The sequence below is a fragment of the Schistocerca cancellata genome, chromosome 3, assembly GCF_023864275.1.
Source record: "Schistocerca cancellata isolate TAMUIC-IGC-003103 chromosome 3, iqSchCanc2.1, whole genome shotgun sequence".
In the NCBI taxonomy this organism is placed as follows: Eukaryota; Metazoa; Arthropoda; class Insecta; order Orthoptera; family Acrididae; genus Schistocerca; species Schistocerca cancellata.
Genome location: NC_064628.1, coordinates 360,079,411 through 360,104,613, shown reverse-complemented (window position 1 = coordinate 360,104,613; position 25,203 = coordinate 360,079,411). Strand labels below are relative to the sequence as shown.

At 45.4% G+C, this 25,203-nt stretch overlaps 1 protein-coding gene and 1 non-coding gene across 2 annotated transcripts in view; one reads left to right on the top strand and one right to left on the bottom strand.

Annotated features, from left to right (window-relative positions):
* The window catches only part of LOC126175049 (netrin-3-like), a 455,725-nt gene that overhangs the window by 119,377 nt on the left and 311,145 nt on the right, over positions 1 to 25,203 (bottom strand). The window lies entirely within an intron of this gene.
* On the top strand, positions 8,579 to 8,652 carry Trnat-ugu (transfer RNA threonine (anticodon UGU)). Its single transcript has one exon. It is a non-coding gene; the product is annotated as a tRNA-Thr (tRNA).

Here is a 25,203-nt window from a genome sequence, read left to right as displayed (position 1 = left end):
TTTGCTGGGCCTGTACCTTCTGCCTGAAAGAATTTCGGATTTCTCTTCCCCCGTGTCCGTATTCGTTCTTCTCCTATACGTACCGCTTAAACATCTATGCAAAGTGAAAATTTTTTTCTGGAAATAATCATAAAAAGCAATTAGGCCCTAGTCTGTCATACTAAGTCTCCAAAGGGCGCTAGTCCGGCAATTCAAACTGACGAGTTCGACTAACATGGTGACAGTTACAAACCACAGAATGAAAAAACTCTTTGCAGATAAAACAGCACCACTATTTGGCCCTCAACAAGCTGACAGAGAATTAGCAAACCTCACTGAGAGCACAGTACGTGGCGTGGAGGTGAGTGTGTTTAAGAGAATTAATCATCAGTCGTAAGACGCGGCTTTTAGATGACAGTCCACCTTGCTAGATTTTCCACTGTTATCTGAAATAACCTGACGTGAATACTGGTGTGGTTATTTAAACACCATAACGGCCGATATCTTTCCCCACCGTTAACCCGTCCGAGATTCCATCTCATACCTATTGACACCACCGTCGATGGGGCATTAAATATCCAGTTTATTCCGTTGCAACTGAATGGGACGTAACACGGTATCTCTCTCGCTTCATCCTTTCTGGTGTACAGCTAAGGTTTGAGGGAGCGGGAGGGGTAGGAACGTTTTACGATGCGTTTTACGATGATATTCGCAGTCCGTAATTCGTCTAATCTCGAATATTTCCTACAAGGCCCGTGAGACTATCTTTCTAACCAGCATCCCCGAGGATGTTCCGAACCAAAAGACAAGACTTGCGTGTTTTGTGTTTTCTGTCGATACGAAACGCAATTAGAATACTATGCAGAAAACAGGCAAACAGTTTTGCATGTAGCGCGGGCACTGGTATACTCTGTAACACAGTTCCCCTCTTCCGCGCTTTAAGGGGACCAAAATGTATACGAAGTTAATGTCCGTCTAGCGGCTTAAAATTATCGTCCACGCTTTAATGGTTCATGTGGTGAGTAATATATTGCCCCATGTGTCTCACCTCAACAAGTAACTGCCGGAGAGAGGAGGAATATTTATAATCCACCTTTGTTGGACAGTATCCTACACAAAGAAAATAATGGGCAATCTACCAAATGCTCGATTTAGGCACAGAGGACTGTTGTGAGAAGATAAGGTCGTTGTACCTACAGTGTCGCATGGATACGCATACAGTCAGTTTTTCAAATAAGGCGAAATAAAGGACAGTATTTAACGCACCGCCGATGTCTACGTCATTACAGTCGGAGAACTAACTCACGTCAACACAGGTGGGAATGGAAACTGACCGTGGCTTCATTGCAGGAACTGTTAAAGAATTCGCTTGTAGTGATTTAGCTGAAATAAGACAAAAATAAGCAGTATGCTCGGACAGGGGTATAAACTACGCTAGTCACAAATGTCAATCCAGTGTCTTATACAATTTATGACTACGCTCGGATTCGAAAAACTCTCTCTTGTTGTCAATAATTTGAACTCAACTGGGAACGAAGCTGGCAGCCAAGGTGTAGCCGGTAGGATAACGAAATTCCAAATTGCACTGTGTGTATCATTACAAGCAAATTACAAGTTGGTACATTAACACACAGTGAATGCTCCTCCACAGCCGATTTCTCTACTTGTCGGCCGTGACAGAGGACGCCCTGTGTGAGAGCGATCACATAACAAAGTTCGCTGACACGCAGGTTCTCGCTGTGCAGAAGAGCTGCTATGCCTGCTTGTTCACAGGACCAATAAAAATTCACAGACGTTCCCATAGTTTCAACATGGGAAAAGAAAGCCTGAAGGTGAACTGATATTGGAAACCCGTGGTGGTGGCAAGGGGATAAGCACGCCGGTAATTAACAGAGGGAAAGTCCTCAGACTGAAATGCCTGGGCTAGCAGGACAGAGCGGATTAGGTTGTGGAAAGGGGCCAAAATGAGTTCCTGTCAGTTGCACTCAACATACAAACTTTATTTACCAACACACAATATTACAGCAAGGATGCAAAACACTCAAAACCTTAATCGACAACCTTTGATTAACTTTAGATCGGCTGGAGGCCACATTCAAAATCCAAGACACAAGGCCTCAGCAAAATTGAAACACAAGATTCTTCTGGAGGTTTCATTCAAGAATATTTTCTAAATCTTCGATCTAATCGGCGGAAGGCCTTAGCAATTTAATTTTTAATGGAACTAGGCTGAAGGTCGCATATTAAGCAATATGAGGAGTTTCAATCAATAGGTAGAAGGACTTATCTTAAAACATTTCATATAAAATATAGAATAACAACTCATGCCTTAATTGCAAGACAAGGAGATTAATTTAAGAGATATTAATACTCGGCTTAAGGCCACACACCAACACAATAATTTAACGGATTAAGGCCTTAAAAGATTTGATGTAAAATTCGGCTGAAAGCCACATATAACTAATGACGATATTATGTCTAAAGGGCAAGACAGGAACATTAATTCAGGACATATAAAAACTCGGCTGAAGGCCACACATCAACCAAATAACTCAAGCTCAAACAGGGAAGTTCCTATGTAACAGACACGGAACGGCGCTCAGAAGTTTCCAGGGGTCGGCCTAGAATTGTAACACTAAGGCCTGTTTACGCGAGACAGGCAGCCTAACCAACAATCTCTAAATCGGAAGGCAACCCAACCGACAGACAGCCGAGGCACAATAACTACTGACATCCATGAACATCGCAACGGCTGTGGAACTGCATGCCGTGGCGGACAGAATCAACACGGTAAGAAAACACACACTCACTCGCTCGCTGCTCTGTCGCAGCCGACCAACTGGCTACTGCAGTACGCAGACACCATTACAGCATTTAAGGCATTGCTCAGTCGAACTGACACAGTGTACGCAGTGTTGCACGAATCACTGCCACAATAACCTCGAACACTCGTAAAACGAATCACTCATGAGCAACTAGAACAAATCACAGGCGGAAACACACACAAACCCGAAGGACGGTCGGTGACGAAAGAGACATCGTCTGACGAAAGAGACATCGTCTGACCAGACGACCGACCAACAACCAACAGGCCGACCGGAGTGGCCGAGCGGTTCTACGCGCTACAGTCTGGTACCGCGCGACCGCTGCGGTCGCAGGTTCGAATCCTGCCTCGGGCATGGGTGTTTGTGATGTCCTTAGGTTAGTTAGGTTTAAGTAGATCTAAGTTCTAGGGGACTGATGACCACAGAAGTTAAGTCCCATAGTGCTCAGAGCCTTTTGAACAACCAACCAAACCGAGCAGGGTGGCGCAATGGTTAGACACTGGACTCGCATTCGGGAGGACGACGGTTCAATCCCGCGTCCGGCCATCCTGATTTAGGTTTTCCGTGATTTCCCTAAATCACTCCAGGCAAATGCCGGGATGGTTCCTCTGAAAGGGCACGGCCGCCTTCCTTCCCAATCCTTCCCTAATCCGATGAGGCCGATGAGCACGCTGTCTGGTCTCCTTCCCCAACCCAACCAACCAACAACCAACCAAGGTCATTGGCACTCAAACCATGTGCGTCCGCTGTCCGTCGGGAACTGGGAGACGAGGCGATCCGGGCACACTGACTCGGATCCAATCATTCAGAAGTAACTTTTGCGCTTTGGCCACGACGTCTCCGCACCAGGGGAGACCGAGCCACGTCCAGCAAGATGATCAAGCGACGAGGCCCAGAAACGGTCAAAAGCCCTAACACACGTCGCCCAATGAGGCGACCAACTGAACGTCCGACCAACGGTCGATCCGGCTCCAATCTCCGTCCGTCGGGCAGTCTATCTTGTGTCACGAGCGGTCGGCGAAAACTGGCTGTCCGCACCTCCCTGCCGCTCCGTCCCCGACTGCTGCTACGTCCCGCCTTAACTTCTACCGCGTCCCAACTGACTTCACTTCAGCCGCGTTCCAACTGCACGACTGCCAGGTTCCAACTCCCTCTCCACGACACAGCACGGCTGGGAAGTAATAGACGTCGAGCAAAGATAATACGGCAGGGCAAATATCGATACGCACTGCTGCTGCTGCTGCCACTCACGGGCAGGCAAGACAGTAATTCAATGACACCAACAATTGAAATTTAAAATGACGAGGCGGGCGTACGGTAAAACAAGATGTTACATAATAGATGGCACCAACATTAGCCACGCACGACACTCAGACTTTGGCGCGGCAGGTACATACATTACACAAGATTAAAGGGTCACTATTTGAAATCCCGTCATTTTCTTCCATTGCAACACATAAGTTCGAAATTTGGCGCGAACGTGCCTACAAAATACATCTGTAATGGTGGAAAATCGTGGCGCTCTGCAACGTCAACCTCGGGCTGTGCGACGCTTCAAACAGCAAGGTGTCGACACATATGGAAAGAAAGAAAGAAAGAGAGAGAGAGAGAGAGAGAGAGAGAGAGAGAGAGAGACGAAGAGCTCAGAAAGTCATGTGAGGTGTAGTTGGTTTAATGATGTCATATTGGGACCATATTTCACCACAATTCTAACAACATTGTGTACGTGTCACGCCGTGGGAAAGCACCTCCCATTACGTTCGTCTCAACCCTTCGAGGCCTCTTCGACGGGGTTCAGAACCATGACGTCGGGCAGTGAAATCACGCAATTTTCTTATATCTGAGCGAAAATCATTTCTGGCATACCGCTGCTCAGAATCGACACGAAAGAGCATCAGGAAGTGTCAAAGGGCGTAAATGAAATCACCCCTTCCCTTAGGGCGCACATTTTCATACGTTTCTCGGTCGCAAACGACACTCTGCAATGTGATATGCAACAGGATGTTATTGACAACTGTTGACACATCTCGCATCCACTGGAGGATTCACCGCGTCTCTAAGGTCATCGTGGTGTTCCAGCCCCACTGAATGTGACTTGAGTGATCAAAATTTTTGCTCTGGTATACAGCGTGAAACAACTGGAGACCTTTCAAAACCATACGACGAAGTTAGAGCGTGATGCGAAGCAGGCAAGGGTTTTTCATCCCTCCTATTTCGTGTCGTCCTGGGGCTTACGCACAGGTAGTGTAACGGTGACGTGCATGTAAATAAAATGGCAAGACCACCCAGATCGGCAACATCCTTGGCGACACCTGTGCACCTTTGTTGGCGTATAGGCACTTTAAAAATGTGTCTGCACAGAGACATTCATCCTCCGATACCTACCTGCCAACAGGAGAGGCAACTATCCAATCCTCCTGCCGTATGCGAAATCTGAGAGGCGACGAATTGGTTGCCTATTCTGCCGGCGAGTAGGGATCGGTGGATGAGTGCTTCTGTACAGAGACTATTTGAAGTTCCGAACAATGACGCGCAGTTGGCACTGAGGGTGTTACGGAACTGAAGGCTCTAACAGGGATTCTTTTCTATTTTATTCATGCATGTATCAACGTCAATGGGGACTATTTCGAAGGAGATAACAGTAATATACAGTAGGTGAATAAATATAATTATTTTCGAAAACTGAAAATTCGCGATACTTTCTGAACATAAGCCATATGTACATTTGAGCCAAATTTCGAACTTATGCATCGCAATAGGAGAAAATGACGGCGTTTCAAAGTAATGGCCTTCTTATTTTGTAGCACAACGTATATAAACTGAAGAGACATAAAATCTGGTACATCTGCCTAATATCGTGTCGGGCCTCCGCGAACACGCAGAAGTGCCGCAACACGACGTACCATGGACTCGACTAATGTCTGAAGTAGTGCTGGAGGGAACTGACACTCTGAATCCTGCCAGGCTGTCCGTAAGTCCGTAAGGGTACGAGGGGGTGGAGATCTCTTCTGAATAGCACGTTGCAAGGCATCCCAGATATGCTCAATAATGTCCTTCTGGAATTGCTCAAGTCCGCCGGAATTCACAATGGAAATGAATGGATGCAGGTAATCAGACACAATGCTTATGTACGTGTCACCTGTCAGAGTCGTATCTATATGTATCAGGTGTCCCAAATCACACCAACTGGACATGTACCACACCATTACAGAGCCTCCACCAGCTTGAACAGTCCCCTGCTGACATGCAGTGTCTGTGGATTCATGAGGTTGTCTCCATACCCGTACACGTCCATCCGCTCGATACAATTTGAAACGAAACTCGTCCGACCACGCAACACGTTCCAGTCATCGATAGTCCAATGTCGGTGTTGAAGGGCGCAGGCGAGGCGTGAAGCTTTGTGTCGTGCAGTCATCAAGGGTACACGAGTAGGCCTTCGGTTCCGAAGTCCATATGGATGATGTCTCGTTGAATGGTTCGCACGCTGACACTTGTCGATGGCACAGCATTGAAATCTGCAGGAATTTGCTAAAGGGTTGCACTTCTGTCACGCTGAACGGTTCTCTTCAGTCGTCGTTGGCTCCTTCTTGAGGATATTTGTCCGGCCGCAGCGACGTCGGAGATTTGATGTTTTGCGAGATTCCTGACATTCACGGTGCATTTGTGAAATGGTCGTACGAGAAAATGCCCACTTCATCGTTACCTCGGAGAAGCTGTGTACTGCTGCTCGTGCGCTGACTAAAACACATCTACATCTACATCTACATCCATACTCCGCCAGCCACCTGACTGTGTGTGGCGGAGGGTACTTTGAGTACCTCTATAAGTTCTCCCCTCTATTCCAGTCTCGTATTGTTCGTGGAAAGTAAGATTGTCGGTATGCCTCTGTGTGGGCTCTAATCTCACTGATTTTATTCTCATGGTCTCTTCGCGAGATATACGTAGAAGGGAGCAATATACTGCTTGACTCCTCGGTGAAGGTATGTTCTCGAAACTTCAACAAAAGCCCCGTACCGATCTACTGAGCGTCTTTCCTGCAGAGTTTTCCACTGGAGTCTATCTATCATCTCTGTAACGTTTTCGCGATTACTAAATGATCCTGTAACGAACCGCGATGCTCTCCGTTGGATCTTCTCTATCCCTTCTATCAACCCTATCTGGTACCGATCCCACACCGGTGAGCAGTATTCAAGCAGTGGGCGAAAAAGTGTACTGTAAACTACTTCCTTTGTTTTCGAATTGCAACACCACGTTCAGACTGACTTAACTCTTGATAACCTGCCATTGTAGCAACAGTAACCGATCCAACAACTGCGCCAGCCACTTGTTGTCTCATATAGGCGTTGCCGACCGCAGCGCCGTATTGTGCCTGTTTGCATATCTCTGTAACTGAAGACGCATTCCTATACTAGTTTCTTTGGTGCTTCAGTGTAGCTTTCCTTGACAACTGTGCCAAATTTAGTTACATTGCCTTGAAAACTTCGGACTCTATAAGGTTTTTTTCAAAGAATTGTAACGCATACGGCCCCCTTTAACAGTACCGACCACTCGTGCTGGCGAAACGTCAGGAAAATCGTTTAACAAACGTGTGCCTGGGATCCTGAGTCTTTAGGCAACAGACAATACGTGACCATGGCACGTGACGGTCTGCAGCCGTCCTTGGCGCTTTGTGAGGTGCGAGGCGAGGCGAGGACCGCCGACCGCCCGCCGGCAGACACGCGTTCTCTCGCACCACCGCCTGCGCCAGCGCGGGCCCTCCGGGAGATTAATCGACGCACCGGAGGCGCCAACCCGAGGCCCGCGTGATGTATGGCCCGGCCGGCCGTTTTAACGAGCGACTCGGCGCCCGCCGATCTCCGGCGATGCCTTTCCGCGTCGCTCCACCGAGCGCTAAGCGCCGACGTGAGCCGCTCTGCGTCGCCAGCGGTGCGTTTCTGCGAGTGGATTAGGTAGACATTCCGACTGTGTACGTTCCTAGAACAGCCGATATATTGCTTCCTTGTACTTACATCTCGCGAGAAGACCACGAGAGTAGAATGTTTCTGGCTCGTACAGACAATTGTTCTTCCCGTGGGTGGAACAGGTGAATGAGAAACTACAAAGAAATGAACACCCTTAGCTGCTTACAGGCGTTGACATACGTCAACGGGGACAGATAAAAACGTGTGCCCCGACCGGGACTCGAACCCGGGATCTACTGCTTACATGGGAGACGCTCTATCCTTTTTTTTTAAATTAAACTTTTTTTTTCATTTTGGTCGTTGTTGATCGTTGTGTTTGGTCGTTGCGGACGTCACATGACATCCAGTCTAGTTCGTTTTGTTGGTCCTTTCACTCAGATTTTTTATTACAGAGGCCAACCGGCTCTCTGACCGAACACGCTGAGCTACCGTGCCGGCATCCATCTGAGCCACCGAGGACACAGAGGATAGCGCGACTGCAGGGATTTATCTCTGGCACGCCTCCCGCGAAGCTCACATTCTCACCGTATTGTCCCGCACTACATTCGTAGTGCCCGCGTCCTGGTATGGTCCGAAAGAACAGATTCGATCTTAGTATATATAAAGGCTCACCGGCCACTTGACCATCTTCTTCTTCTTCTGTGCGAATGCACAAACAGAGCCCGAACTCTTACGGGAATCAGCAATGCGCCGCGAGTAATGAGTATAATGGGCGGAGGCACTACGAATGTAGTGCGGGACAATACGATGAGAATGTGAGCTTCGCGGGAGGCGTGCCAGAGATAAATCCCTGCAGTCGCGCTATCTTCTGTGTCCTCGGTGGCTCAGATGGATAGAGCGTCTGCCATGTAAGCAGTAGATCCCGGGTTCGAGTCCCGGTCGGGGCACACATTTTTATCTGTCCCCGTTGACGTATGTCAACGGGGGTGGGTGAGGGGGAGAGGGAGGGAGAGAGGGAGAGGGAGGGGGAGGGGGAGAGGGAGGGAGAGAGAGAGAGAGCAAGTTATGTTAGTATTAAACTATATTTGGTCTTCTTGTGGGACCGTCCTTGTCTCTGCTCAGTCTGATACATTGTTAGTTGAAGTGTAGTGGGTGATGGATGTATTCAGTAGTGCTGTGTTGACTTGTGATTGTTTCTCTTAGATGAAGAAAGGTTTATTGTAAAGGACAGCGAAGGTTGAATATGATGTATGTGTTGAAAGGCGAAAAGAATGTAAATATTGAATAACGTAATTTAGTTTTTGAACAAAGTAGTATAAGATGATACTGCAGCACTGCGCAGCTGGTTTGTCGGAATGATTATTGTCAGCTGGTTAACTTTGTTCACTTGCCGAGAGATGGAAGAAAGACCACCCCTCTTCCCTGTGTAACTCATTAACATATAAAGAAATCACAGAGTTCGGTTTTTATAGAAATTCACTGTTGACATCGTACCCCTTTTTAAATCATTGTTCATTTGTCAAGCATAGTATTGTTAAGACCTATGTTGTGTGTTAAGATCGCCGGCCGGTGTGGCTGAGTGCTTCCAGGCGCTTAGTCTGGAACCGCGCTACCGCTACGGTGGCAGACTCGAATCCTGCCTCGGGCGTGGATGTGTGTGATGTCCTTAGGTTACTTAGGTTAAAGTAGTTCTAAGTCTAGGGGACTGATGACCTTAGATGTTAAGTCCCATAGTGCTCAGAGCCATTTTGAACCGTGTGTGAAGATCACGCGAAGTTTTACTCTGTCTTTTTGAATATATACTTCATTCTAAAATCATTGTCTTGGAATATCTTTTCATAGGAACAGTTACTCTCCCCATTGTTTATCATTACGCATTACTACATGTGGTATGCGACAGTTGGAAATTTTATTTAGAAACAGAAATCTAGGTTCCCCACTGCCTGCTTGCTGTTTGCTGTTGTGCTTTCGAGAAATCTGCAATAATGTTGTCAAGACGGGTGGTAAGTGGAAATTTTGATTAGTGCCAGATAATTGTCATATTTCAGCAGCGCATTTAATGTAAAGACAAGTTGTATTCAGACCGGTTACCGTTCAATTCAGGTTAGGTTCTGTGTAGCCAAAGGTTAGCGTACGATTTTAAGTTGGATAACAGTTTGTGGGTACATAAATTTGGTAATACAAATATTTTTTATGAAGTGGGAGCGAAATTGGGGGTAAATTTCATACAGAATGGTCATAAAATTTCCATTGATTTGAAGTATATCTCATTATTATAGAAAATGGGGAAACCGATCAGTGCTATTTTAATAACAACTCCGACAGAAAAGAACAACAAACACATTGTATAAAAACTGGTACAGCATTGCTGAGATGATAATCTCTCTGCTGCCGATTGTCGTGTCTTAAGGTACCGTGTATGTGCAGTGTAAAAGACTTGCTTCCACCTGGTCTATTCGGCAGTTTTTCGCTGTCGCCGCCGGACATTCGTTGTACTGCAGAATGGCAACAACCCTAGTTTGGAAACATTTTTACAAAATGACCTATCAGTGAAGTACAATGCTTCACTTGCTGTAAGAGATTGAAGATTTGTCTGCCATATCTAGGAAATAAGAAAATAGAAAGGAATTTATCGGTAATTGGCGACAGGAAGGGTATCTGGCCACCCCTTAAAATTAACCATGCCAAATCCGTACTTAACCCTGCCGACCCCGCGCACAAACGGCAGCAGGAAAAGAAAGAAAGGAATTTATTGGTAACAGTAATAAACCAAAAACTTCACCATAATTCATTCACACTAAACAATAATAAAAAAAATTGCTGATCTGGTGCCTGTGTCTACATAATATGCCATTATCTGATTGTAGCCCTTGTAAACGGACAAAATAACACGGAAAACAGTTCTTCAACCTCAGTTTTCACCCTTTAGCACCGACTACACGTAATGACTAAAAGTGGTATGATCTCCGATTACAAAGTTAATTTTGAGCACAGTTTCCAAAAATTAGGATCAATATTACCTATTTCAGTATTTTGATTCTATTATCGCTAAACGGAGGGAGACAAAATTTTTCAATCTTTGTTCTATTCCTATGTTTATTACAGGAAATAATAGCCATAAGAAACGTAAAATCAGTTATTTCAGAAACCGTTTATTCTAAGCGGTTTTAAATGCCAGTTTCAACTGGTGTGGAAAAAACATGATATAACTGAAAACCGATTGTTTCATCTCTAGTGCTACTTACCGTTTAGGTAAACATATAGTGCGACAACACAGTGCTAATAATTTTTCAGTTAATTCTGTAATTTCAAAGTAACACCTTGTATACGTATGAACTTTATTAATTTTGCCAGTATTCGCAATTTAAAAACTGTAATATAGTTATTACGAAAACGAATACTGAAAAATGTGCTAATAACTTTGTAGAAATTCGGGTAATGTCAGGAAAGATCGTGTTCTATAGAAGCCAAAGAATCGCTGGGCGCGAACGCGTGCAGTCATACAGGTGAGAAGGGGGGGGGGGGAGGGGAAGGGTGAGAGAGAGAGAGAGAGAGAGAGAGAGAGAGAGAGAGAGAGAGAGAGAGAGAGAGAGAGAGAGTGGCTAGTCTTCTGTGGTGAAAGAAGGACGCAAAGGGCGGTGCTCAAGGGCGTAAAGGAGGGTGGACTCGAAATGGTGTTTAAGCATGGCAAGGCGTTGCGAATGGATGAGGAAGCACATTATGTGGCCACAGTACAATGCACGTAAGGAGTATTGGTATCTGAGGAAGAGTACTCTGTGGCCAAAAAGATTAAAAGTTGCTCGTTGTTAAAGAAGAGCCTGTTGCCAATAATGGTCGTTACAAAATGCACTGCGTCGCACCAGCTGCAACACACCACAAAGTAAGATCAGGCCATTTATGTTTGTAGTTACGTACGCGACTTGCCAGCGACGTAATTTCAGTACTTTGATCATTATAGTGCTTTTTAGTTGGACTACAAACATTTTGAGTGCTACTGGTTATCCCAATTCATTAACCATCAGCATAATCATATCCCTTCATCATTACTACCGAGAGAATCATAAGTGAAAGAGATAAGGATACCTGAATGAGGAGAAAAGAATTATGTTTGCAATTAACTTAAATCAAGTAGTTAACGAAACTATATACAATAGTAATTAAAATTCCTTCTGTATTGCAGTGCTTCCATTGCATCCAATTAGTAACTAAGTAAAGACGCTGCAAAGTAAAAGTAATGGAAATAACTGACAAAGTAAAGTACCTACGCTATTTCCACTAAAGTGACATATATAATATTTGTTGTTTGTCTGTATATATTGTTTGTTGTCAGTTAATGAAGTCATTAGAACTTTCCTGAGCTAACGTCGTGGGTATTTGCTCCACAAAACCTGACAACAGATAGCATTGCAGGACTGACGTCATTCAGAACATCTCGCGTGGTATATTGCGAATAAGTAGCCATTATTGCGTTTTGGTAATTGCAAGTAATTTCAATGCATCTCTAAATATCTTATCATTTTGTCACACGTGGATTTTTGCATTAAAAATCGCGTTTGTGCATGTTTGACCCTCTACTACCTTCATTTACAATACTAATTATTAATTAAATTTCAATTCAGTCGTTAACAAACAGTAACTTTTTCTCTCTTATAAGATGGCGACCGTAATTAATTACTCAGAGGCCCAAATTTCATACCGTTTCAGTTACTTATTCCAAATTAAAGTTAACTACTACAGAGTATTATTTACTTCCATGCAACATTTCCTTTTCGATCGTTGTCGGACACGGTAGACAACTGGGTGACAACGTTCGGTTATAAACACGACCGAATTATTCCGGTTAGCTTTAGTCTTCTGAATAGACGTCTTTCCTATTAAATAAGAAACATCAGGTAATACGGGTCATAAAAAGTCATTAATATACCAGAAAGTCCTAGCAGGCTATAAAAGTGTCTTGGGAGGAGATCAGATTTACCTCAGCTGATTTTTGCGCGTCTGTTACAGTCCAGTAACCGATCGAACTCTGCTACAAAACAATTCCTATTTAAAAAGCTTATAAAGGTTGACAACTACTAAACTATATGAAATAAAATCGTCATAACTTCTGGACTATTTGCGTTAGGACGTTCAAACTGCAAAGTTGGCCGCGGGGCATTATGGGAATTATTATGTGCGCCGGCCGCGGTGGTCTAGTGGTTCTAGGCGCGCAGTCCGGAACCGCGGGACTGGTACGGTCGCAGGTTCGAATCCTGCCTCGGGCATGGATGTGTGTGATGTCCTTAGGTTGGTTAGGTTTAAGTAGTTCTAAGTTCTAGGGGACTGATGAGCACAGATGTTAAGTCCCATAGTGTTCAGAGCCATTTGAGCCAATTATTATGTGCATGCGCACGCGCCTTGTTGTCGTCGGCCATTTCATTTGGATGGGCTCGTCAATAAGCAAAACTGGCGCATTTGGGGGATTTAGAATCCGCATTTCGCGATCGAGAAATCTCTTCATCTTCAGTGGGTGACTGTGTGTTGTGCAGTGTCCAGTCACGGAATAATCGGTGCGATATTCCCTGATGGCTCAGTGATTCCCGAACGATACGTGAAGATTTTGGAAGATGATTTCATTCCCATTATCCAAAGAGACCCCGATTTCAAGAAGATGTGGTTCATGCAAGATGGAGCTCGACCCTATCGAAGCAGGAGAGTGTTTGATGTCCCGGAGGAGCACTTTGGGGACCGCATTCTAGCTTTGGGCTACCAGGAGGCACGCTGGAATGACCCTCGAATGGTCCCCATATTCTCCGGGTCTAGATACATGCGACCCCTTTTTGTGGGGCTATATTAAAGACGAGGAGTGCAGAAATAACTCCAAACCATTGCTGTACTGAAAATAGCCGTTCAGAAGGTCATCGACAGCATCAATGTTTTGACACTTCAGCGGGTCAAGCAGAATTTCGCTATTCGTCTGCGCCACATCATCGCCAATGATGGCAGGCGTATCGAACATGTCATAACCTAAATCCGAATACCTATAGCGACGTTTACATGTTGAATGAAGTGTGTGCACGCAAGTAGGATGCGACCGCAATGACACAGGTCTCAGAATCGTCGTACTCGCGAAACTACACCAGGAACGTATGAAGCTCATATAGCACTGTCGTAACATTGGCGCCTTGATTTCTAAGGTAAGCAACCCTCAATACTAGACTCGTACTCTCTCCATTTATGATCTCTACTGGTGACCAGTGATAAAACTGCCTCCCTGGATTTTGAACTTCTGTGGAGTGCACAACTTCGATGGCTGTACTTGGCGGTTTCATTGCACGTTTTTAAGACTCACGAAAGGACCAGTGCGGCAGCTGTAGTAAGGCTGTCCCCAGTGGTTGGGGTTCGGATTTGGGAGTTTATTTACGGGCTACACGACCGGCCGGATTGGGCGCTATTGCCGCGGCATTACGTATTCGAGGCGGCACTTGTAGCTCATTTCTCGATCGGCCGCGGCACAATGCACAGTGGTGAGCAGTGCATCTCGCCCGGCTGGCTGTGGTCGGTCGGCCGTGCGGTCACGGCTATCGGGCTGAGTGGCGCGGTCGGCCGACGCCCACGCGGTGCTGGGAGCAAGTTCTGATGAATGGCTGCCCACGCCTCGCAGTACATGAGCTGCTGCCGGCACGGCTCACAGGTCCAGACGGCTACACAGGCACCCCCCCCCCTCCCCCTCTCACCATCGCAGGTGTGAGTGCGCGCGCGCGTTTCTGTGTGTGTGTGTGTGTGTGTGTGTGTGTGTGTGTGAGAGAGAGAGAGAGAGAGAGAGAGAGAGAGAGGGGGGGGGGGGAGGGGGGAGGGAGGGAGGGAGAGAGAGAGGGAAGGAAGGAGGGAGGGGGGGAGAGAGAGAGAGAGAGAGAGAAGATACTACACTGCCTGACAAAAAAAAAAAAAAATATTTGAAGCACCCAAAAGAGGAGGAGGAAACGAAATGAAACTGCACAGGTTGAGAGAGAGTATGTGACGTTAGTTCAATGATTACAAAATCTAGCCGACTTTAGGAAGAACTTGGTCTTCTGTCAAAGCGGTAGGTGGATCAAAACAAAATGTCCAGACACTCTGTGACCAAAATGGTACTGAAACAGCGAATGACAGACTAAAGGCCGAAATACTAAATGTCTTTTTCCAAAGCTGTTTCACAGAGGAAGACTGCATTGTAGTTCCTTCTCTAGATTGTGGCACAGATGACAAAATGGTAGATATCGAAATAGACGACAGAGGGACAGAGAAACAATTAAAATCGCTCAAAAGAGGAAAGGCCGCTGGACCTGATGGGATGCCAGTTCTATTTTACACAGAGTACGCGGTGTACCGTAGGTCTCTAGAAGAGCGTAGCGTTCCGAAGGATTGGAAAAGGGCACAGGTCATCCCTGTTTTCAAGAAGGGACGTCGAACAGATGTGCAGAACTATAGACCTATATCTCTAACGTCGATCAGTTGTAAAATTTTAGGAACACGTATTATGTTCGAGTATAATGACTTTTCTGGAGACTAGAAATCTACTCTGTAGGAATCAGCATGGGTTTCGAACTGTGAACGATCGTGTGAAATCGAGCTCGTGCTACTCGTCCACGAGACTCAGAGGGCCATAGACACGGGTTTCCAGGTAGATGCCGTGTTTCTTGACTTCCGCAAGGCGTTCGATACAGTTCCCCACAGTCGTTTAATCAGCAAAGTAAGAGCATGTGGACTATCAGACCAATTGTGTGATTGGGTTGAAGAGTTCCTAGATAACATTCTCAATGGAGAGAAGTCTTCCGAAATAAGAGTGATTTCGGTTGGTTCAAATGGCTCTGAGCACTATGGGACTCAACTGCTGTGGTCATAAGTCCCCTAGAACTTAGAACTACTTAAACCTAACTAACCTAAGGACAGCACACAACACCCAGCCATCACGAGGCAGAGAAAATCCCTGACCCCGCCGGGAATCGAACCCGGGAACCCGGGCGTGGGAAGCGAGAACGCTACCGCACGACCACGAGATGCGGGCAGAGTGATTTCGGGTGTGCAGCGGTGGAGTGTCTTAGGACCGTTGCTATTCACAATTTACATAAAGGACCTTGTGAATAACATCGGAAGGTCACTGAGGCTTTTTGCGGATGATGCTGTGGGGTATCGAGAGGTTGTAACAATGGAAAACTGTACGAAAATGCAGGAGGATCTGCAACGAATTGACGCATGGTGCAGGGAATGGCAATTGAATGTCAATGTAGACAAGTGTAATGTGCTGCGAATACATAGAAAGAAAGATCCTTTATCATTTAGCTACAATATAGCAGGTCAGGAACTGGAAGCAGTTAATTCCATAAAGTATCTGAGAGTACGCATTATGAGTGATTTAGAATGGAATGACCATACAAAATTAATCGTCGGTAAAGCAGATGCCAGACTGAGATTCATTGGAAGAATCACAAGGAAATGCAATCCGAAAACAAAGGAAGTAGGTTACAGTACACTTGTTAGCCCAATGCTTGAATACTGCTCAGCAGTGTGGGATCCGTACCAGATAAGGTTGATAGAAGAGAGAGAGAAGATCCAACGGAGAGCAGCGCACTTCGTTACAGGATCATTTAGTAATCGCGAAAGCGTTACGGAGATGATAGATAAACTCCAGTGGAAGACTCTGCAGGAGAGACGCTCAGCAGCTCGGTACGGGCTTTTGTTGAAGTTGTACTTTCACCGAGGAGTGAAGCAGTATATTGCTTCCTCCTACGTATATCTCGCGAAGAGACCATGAGCATAAAATCAGAGAGATCAGAGCCCACACAGAGGCTTACCGACAATCTTTCTTTCCACGAACAATACGAGACTGGAACAGAGGGGAGAACCGATAGAGGTACTCTAGGTACCCTCCGCCACACACCGTCAGGTGGCTTGCGGAGTATGGATGTAGATGTGGATGTATGAGCACTCTTACCAATATGACGTCGCACACCCTCCATACAGTGCTCCGACTGTGAAGTATGTCATAAAGCTGTCATGTACTATCCAGAGGCCAGTTGGCTCACAACTGTTAACTGGTCCTTGATATTGCCGATACTGTCAGTAGGGCGGAGTTGATGTCCGAACTGGTCCACACATGTTCTATTGGGGAAAGATGTGGAGATCTTGCTGGCCATAGGAGTATCTCAGCATCACGCTGAAATTTTAGACACACATGTACCATGCGTGGACGAGCACTGCCTTTCGAAAAATGGCACCACGATACCGTCACATGAGAGGTAATACATGGGGACGCAGGCCCGTGACGTCTCACTGTGTTATCAGTTGGTACCTCAATCACTATAAGCTGTGACCAGATGGCTCCCCACACCATGACGCCACGGGTAACATAGTTGCGCCTTTCCAAACCAGTGTAAGAAAGAGACCTCTCCCCAGGTCGCTGCCATACTCCACAACAATGGTCATCCAGAGTGGTATGGAATTCAGATTCATTGCTAAACATATTGGGACGCCACTAATCAGCAGTCCACACCGCGCAGTCACAGCATCACTCCAAACACTGCTGTTTCTGTTACTGTGTTAAGTCAACACATGGGCGGTAATACCGCAATAGGGCTGCTGCTGGCTTCTGATCGATGGAGTGGGGTGACACAATGTTGCAGGGAGTCCATTACATATTCTCAGATGGTAGTGCAGATTTAAAGACGTTACGACGTGCTTGGTGCACAGTATGGCAAACTTCCCTTGTGCTGGCCAGATTGGGTCGATTGGAAGCTTGAACTCGAATATGCTTAACCTCACGTTCCCATGCACTCCAGCGTCGAGCCACTGTCACATACGAGTGCCCCACAGATCTGGATATTGCACGATTCGGATAGCCGACCAAATGCAGATCCACAATTAGACTGCTTTCAGATTGCCAGGAGCTAATAACACTGTCTCACACGAAACGCGGCATCTCTGTATCCCCGACAGTTATCACGCTACATCCGAAGCTGTTGACGACTCTTACATCAGGTGTAACAAAAATGTATGGCACAAACTGCAGGACATGTTCCTCACAAGTAGACGAAGAAATTATCTTATATGAACATGGGTCTGCAAACATTTTGTTTCCACGTTACAACTCATTTTCTGCAACTCACAAATACTCGGAAACACACAAGAACAGAACGTTAGAATCATGGGGAACACGCACTCCTGGTGACGTCTCGCTACGTTGTGCACCGCCATTCTTTTGTTTTACATGTCCCTCTTGCCATGCGACGTACATCATTGCTTTTTTACAGGTAACATGAGCTGTTCAAATGGCTCTGAGCACTATGGGACTTAACATCTGAGATCATCAGTCTCCTAGAACTTAGAACTACTTAAACCTAACTAACCTAAGGACATCACACACATCCATGCCCGAGGCAGGATTCGAACCTGCGACCGTAGCAGTCTGGCGGTTCCAGACTGAAGCGCCTAGAACCGCACGGCCACCGCGGCCGGCACATCAACTGTTCCAGCGATCAGTACGAGTCCGGAACCGCGCGACCGCTACGGTCGCCGGTTCGAATCCTGCCTCGGGCATGGATATGTGTGGTGTCCTTAGGTTAGTTAGGTTTAATTAGTTCTAAGTTCTAGGGGACTGACGACCTCAGAAGTTAAGTCCCATAGTGCTCAGAGCCATTTGAACCATTTGATCAGTACGACCATAGCGAGCACAGGAGTTACTTCGTCGAGTTAAGCACATGCTTCGCTCGCGCAGTGACAGTGTACACAAATACAGAGGTGGCAGATGCCCATTTGATGTATGGATTAGTTGACGGCAATGGCGCTCGGGCTCAACGTTTGTACCTTTAGAGACTTCCAGGATGAAGGTGCCCGACAGGAGAACTTTTGAATCCATTGACCATTGTCTTAGGGAACATGGAGAATTTAAGGCTGATCCTTGCGACTGGGAGAGGTCTACAATGATGAAGACATCGCAACAGCAGGCGGCAACTCTTCATGCAGTTGACGATGACCCTAGTGTCAGTACAAGACATGTAGCTGCAACACTGTATGTTGACCACATGACTGTCTGGCAAGCGTTACACGAGGACCAGCTGTATCCATACCATTTACAGCGTGAGCAGGCACTATCAGCAGCTGATTTTCCTACATGGCTACTCTTCTATGAATGGTATATTCAACAAAGTGTCCATCCTAATTTTGATGCAATGGTGCTGTTCACAGATGAGGCGTCGTTTCGGCGAGACCAGATTGTAAATTTTCACAATTGACATGTATGGGCAGACGTCAATCCTCACACAAGTGTTGAAGCATGTCATCAACAAAGGTTTTCTACCAATGTTTGGACTGGCATTGTCTGTGACCGGTAGGGCCTCACTTTCTGCCACTCAGGTTCAACCGACAAATTTATAATTTCGTAGAGAATGTTCTATGTGATTTGTTAGCAGATGTGTCTTTCGCTGTGTGACAAAACATGTACTCCATGCATGATGGAGCCCCTCCTCATTTTAGTGGTAATGTCCGTCGGTTTCTAACTAACAGTTTCAGTGACAAATGGATAGGAAGAGATGGACCAATAGCCTGGCCTCCATGCTCTCCGGACAACCCACTGGAATTTTTATTTATGGGAGCATTGGAAAGTTCCTTGTGTATGGAACCCCAGTAGAACATGTTCAGAGTCTCCCTGCCCGTGTTATGGACGGCTGTGAAACTATACACAATACACCTGTAATACATCAGCGCATCTGAGATTCACTACGACTGTGGGTTGACGCATGTATCAATGCCCACGGAAGGAGTATTGAACATCTCATGTGAGAAAGAGTTACATGTGGTATGCTGTTGCGTTTTGTTGGTGTGTTTCCCATGATTAATGAGATGGAGAAAATTAGTTGTAACATGGAAACAGCGTTATCAGACCCATGTTCATACAACATAATTTCTTTATCTATGTGTGAAGCATGTGTCCTCCAATTTGTGCTGTACAATTTTGTTACACCCTGCATACTGCTACCAGAACAACAATAATGCACTTCGGTGGCCACTCTACTTCTCCAAGAGAATTACAACTCTAATCATTCACATACCTCCTATGTTGCATACGTGAATGAAGTTAAATTGACTTCTGACCATGTCTTAAGTGTGCCTCGCCTGATTTGACAGGCAGTTTATTTGCAAAAACGAAGGAAGGAAGAGTAACCTTGAAAATAGTTATTTGTATCATCTCTCCTTTTATTAACGCTCGCATCCAGCCATCATGGAAGCACAGATTCAGTTATGACGACATTATACCTCTAATTTTGCTGGAACCTCTTCACTGGCACACTGTTCTTCGAAACGAGATTCTCACTGTGTATGAAGGTGGTAACTGTTGTCGAAAGAACAGAAACAACTGATGTCCGTGCAGCTTCTCTAGAATAAATGATAATTAATTGAAACACTCAGCTGCCGACAGGTGGTGTTGATATACCTCGATGGGGACAGCTGAAAATGTGTGCCCCGACCGGGACTCGAACCCGGGATCTCCTTCTTACATGGCAGACGCGCTATCCATCTTTTTTTTTAATCTCATTTTGTTCGCTTTTGTTCGTTGAATCTGCTCGGGGCGGACGTCGTAAGACATCCGTTTAAGTTCGTTGTTGATCGAGGAACTCAGTTTTTTTATTACAGAGGGCAGCTAACCCTCTGACCGAACACGCTGAGCTACCGTGCCGGCAATCTGAGCCACCGAGGACACAAATGAATAGCGCGACTGCAGGGACTTATTCCTTGCACGCCTCCCGTGAGACCCACATTCCCAACTGTCCACAATCTACATACATAATGTTCCCAATAGATATTTGCCCATCCACTCATTACTTTCCCCATCTAAGGTGACGATTCCCGTAAGAATTCGGGCAACCTATGCGCATTCGCACAGACGGAGGTCAATGGCCGGGTAGCCTTTAACTAGCTAGCAGGAGATCCCGGGTTCGAGTCCCGGTGGGGCACACATTTTCAGCTTCCCCATCGAAGTGCATCAACAACACCTGTCGGTAGCTGAGTGTTTCAATTAATTATCATTTATTCTCACTGTGGCTGAATTATCTCTGCACGTCGATTCCGCCGTATGCTCTAAACAGGAAGTGTGGTGTCAGGAGGAGTCTGACTCCACAATGGAGTGTACAGTGATCTGAAACTTCCTAGCAGATTAAAACTGTGTGCTTGACGTGGACTCGAACCTAGGGCCTCTCCTTTCTTTCAGGACTGCTAGCCCCATTAGGTATATAGAAATATAGGATGTGCACATGAAACCTCGTCATTTCCCAATAAAATATAAAAAAAGCTGTGAGACATAGATATTTGCTGTTTGCAGCATCATGTAATGCAACACACCAAGTTTTGTGTAGATTTTTTCTAAACGATTTCTTTCGTTGTTTCACGTGATAAATAATTACCTGAAATGACTACACCTCAAGACAGAGCCCAATTCATGGTGTGGTACGCGGCGACGAAATCACCAATTGCTGTAATAAGAAATTTCCGACATGAATTTCAAAGGGAACCGCCACATCTTAAGAAGATTAAAACTTCTTATGACAAGCTCCTAGCCACTGGGAGTGTGAACAATCAGTCAGGTTCTGGCAGAAAATGCATATCTAATGAAATCGTAGAAGAGATCAAAGACCTTCTAAACGAGCCCATCAATTTCAGTGCGACGCTTACAAAATTCAAATTGTGCAAGGACGGGAACGAACGACTTGCAGCTTCGCCTCGACTTTGTTATCAAGATGTTGGACTGGATCAGGTAAAAGCCTAACTATCTGGGAAACGTCGGTTTCTCCGACGAACCAACCTTCCAACCTGTGGGAAGCACAACATTCTCATCTGGGTTTCGTAAAAAGACCAAATTTTTCTTAAACATGCCAGAGACGGTGAAAAGGGGAATGTGTGGTGTGCGCTGATGAAAGGCAGCATAGATGGTCAATTTTCTTCGTCGAGCAGACAGTAACAGGAGCCATTTATCTTCCTCAGCTTCTTTACGTTCAGCCTAGTAGGATTATGATGTTGCAGCAGAATGTGTACTGGAGTTTACACGTTCGCGATTTCCCGAACTTAACATTTCCACAGCCGGCCGAAGTGGCCATGCGGTTAAAGGCGCTGCAGTCTGGAACCGCAAGACCGCTACGGTCGCAGGTTCGAATCCTGCCTCGGGCATGGATGTTTGTGATGTCCTTAGGTTAGTTAGGTTTAACTAGTTCTAAGTTCTAGGGGACTAATGACCTCAGCAGTTGAGTCCCATAGTGCTCAGAGCCATTTGAACCATTTGAACATTTCCACAGCCATGGATAGGACGTGAAGGACGAACCAAGTAGCCACCGCGGTCTCCAGATATAGTCCGTCCGAATTTCTTCCTGATGGGTTATGTGAAAGATACTGTGTTTAACTCGCTTGTACATGATCTTGGTGAATTCAGCAGAATAATTGTGAAAGCAATAGCCTTCATCATGCCAGACATGTTTGTATGCACTTGCGTTGAGATAGAGTTTCGTGTAGGCACTTTACAGGTTACGAAAGGAGCTCAAATATTTTGTACAACACTTTTTGAGTTACTTTACATGATACAGCAAACAGAAACTATCTATGCCGACAGTTTTTTTAAAATTATTATTTAATTTCTGTTGGAAATCAGGGTGGTTTCGTATAGACACTCTGTACTTGTGATGTTCAAAAGGCAGGAGAGGTGCTGGTGGAAGTAAAGCTGTGAGAGATGCTTGTGAGTTGTCCTCGGATAGCTCTGCCGGTGGAGCACTTGCCAGCGAAACACAAATGTCGCACGTTCAAGTTCCAGTCGGACAAACGGTTCTAATCTGCCAGGAAGTTTCAGGGAAGTGTGTTGCATTGGCACGCGTCTTCTTGAGCCTCGCTGATTCCGCATTGCCTAACAAGCAGAGTACAACAGAGCTGCAAGTATCGTGGGCAAAGCTGGTTAACTTTGTCCATTTCACCTTTTGGGTCATGAAGTGGCAAACTAATATTTATTCAGTCAAACTTACTAAAACATGTTAAACAACGAAGCATTACATACATACGTTAAGTTGGAAATGATTAAGACTACAGGGAGAAACAGTAGAAGAATTACTCATATTCGTCTACGCTTCCATGGCTTGAGAATTCTCCTATTCAAGTTGTATGATTCATGTGTAAGGCGTATAGGTACTTCATGCTGTAACAAAGCAGTTTACGCTGCAGCTGTCATATAATCTATTTTTACAATGTGATTTGTAGATCGCAGTAGTCATTATAGTCAGTTCTTTAATGCTGCATGAAAACTGCAGACAGTATTCACAACTGCCAATGACTGTACTGCTGATTACTCCTTCTTCTTTCCTTTTCATAATACGATGGAGACCTGTTATTTCTGCAGCCTTGGGGGCTTTCTTCAACTGCCTCACGACAGGGAAGTTAACTTAGGACTGGAGTGTCATAAAAATGTTTGGTGCTGAGAACTGTCCCATCTCTGTGCAGGTACAGAACAAGGAAATGGCAGACTCCTGTGTCCGTGCAGCAGAAGTATAGGAGGGAGTGGAGTACATTCCATAAAAATTGCATTTTGCGAAATTCTAAAAGGAATCCTTTCTGCTAGATAAGCTCCAGACCATGGGACCAGCCATTGGACACTACCATGCCATGCAGGAACGTTCGTTAAAATCCGAATAAGAGGTTCTCTGACTTCTTCACAGTCATTATTTTGGTAGAAGATGCGTTTTCCCATGCATGCCTACATGCAAGGCTTTTGGTTGGCCATGGCTTGAAATATTCCGTATTGTGGGAAAGATTTTCTGCTCACTTACCTGCGCCACACCATTATTTCTTAAGCACGACAAAATCCGTGAGAGTAAGAAATTGTTAAACTTGTTTATAAACAGTTTTATTGGTCGGAACTCACAAGGTCTGTTGCAGTTGGCTGGTGAGATTCCAACATTGCAGAACCAGCTAAGTATCGTAGATTAAAGTCAGAAAACACTTGCTGCTGGGACATCGAAGACTATACTTGCTCTTGGTCATGGCAAAGAACTACAGAGGGGGATGTGTCCGACTTAGAGCGAAGTACAGAGGCTGAACTGGACTCAGAATTCCCAGTTGCTACAGCAGTGGTCTTCCACATGCACACATCCGTTAAAGAGTGGTGAGAATGAGCCTTCGGTGCAGCCAACGAGGCGAACCTAGTTAATTTTCATCAGAGTTTCCCTCTGTAGAGTTAACATTCACAGCAAGCTAAATGCACCTAACACATTCTTCGGCAAAAGTATTGGTGTCCAGGGATCTTTCTTCAAATCACTACCATTTTCGGACTCACTGGCCGTAACTGTGATATAAACTGCGATATACAGGGGGACAATTATTGAACTATATTTAAAAAAAACGTAAATTAGTTACAAACTACGGCGTGTACGCGCTTTATTCAAATGTAAACGTCACTACAGATATTCACATTTAAGTTATGGCGTGTTCAATATGCCTGCCATCATTGGCGATGATATGGCGCAGACGAATAGCGAAATTCTGCATGACATGTTGAAGTGCTGGAACATTGATACTGTCGATGACCTCCTGAATGACTGTTTTCAGCTCAGCAAAGGTTTTGGGGTTATTGCTGTACACCTTGTCTTTAATATAGCCCCAAAAATGAGTCCTATGTTTTCAGATACAGAGAATACGGCGACCAATCGAGGCCCATACCAGCGGCCTCTGGGGTACCCCAGAGCCAGAATGCATCCCCAACGTGCTCCTCCAGCACATCAAGCACTCTCCTGCTTCGATGGGGTAGAGCTCCATCTTGCACGAACAACATCTTGTCGAAATTAGGGTCAATTTGGATAATGGGGATGAAATCATCTTCCAAAACCTTCACGTACCGTTCGGAAGTCGCTGTGCCATCAAGGAATATTGCGCCTATTATTCCGTGACTGGGCAGTGCACACCACAGAGTCATCCGTTGAGAGTAAAGAGACTTCTCGATCGTGAAATGCGGATTCTCAGTTCCCCAGATGCACCAATTTTGCTTATTGACGAACCCATCCAAATGAAGGCGGGCTTCGTTGCTAAGGCAAATCATGTGTGTGTGCATACTAATTCCCATCATGCTCCGCGGCCAACCGTGCAGTTTGAACATCCTAACGCAAATCGTTAGGAAGTTATGACGATTTTATTTCATGTAGTACAAGAAATGTCACCCTCTAGTTTCTTATTATGGTTTCGTATGTCTGTTCATCTCCACCAAGACAATAGTTCATAGATGCGCTCTTTTGTCCACACGTTTCATGTTTGTATGTCTTATTCAATGGGTGAATCATTTCGTTTGGTGTCTTACGGCAAATAAACCAAATTTCTGTAGTAACAACCAGTTTTCTTTTGTAATTTGGTGAAGCCCTTCATTAACATACCCGTGTGAGATGTGGTACCCGTAATTTCATGCTTAATTGGACCACCCCTAGTTAATGTAATTTAATAAGTAGTTATCCACTACGTAACATTGTTTC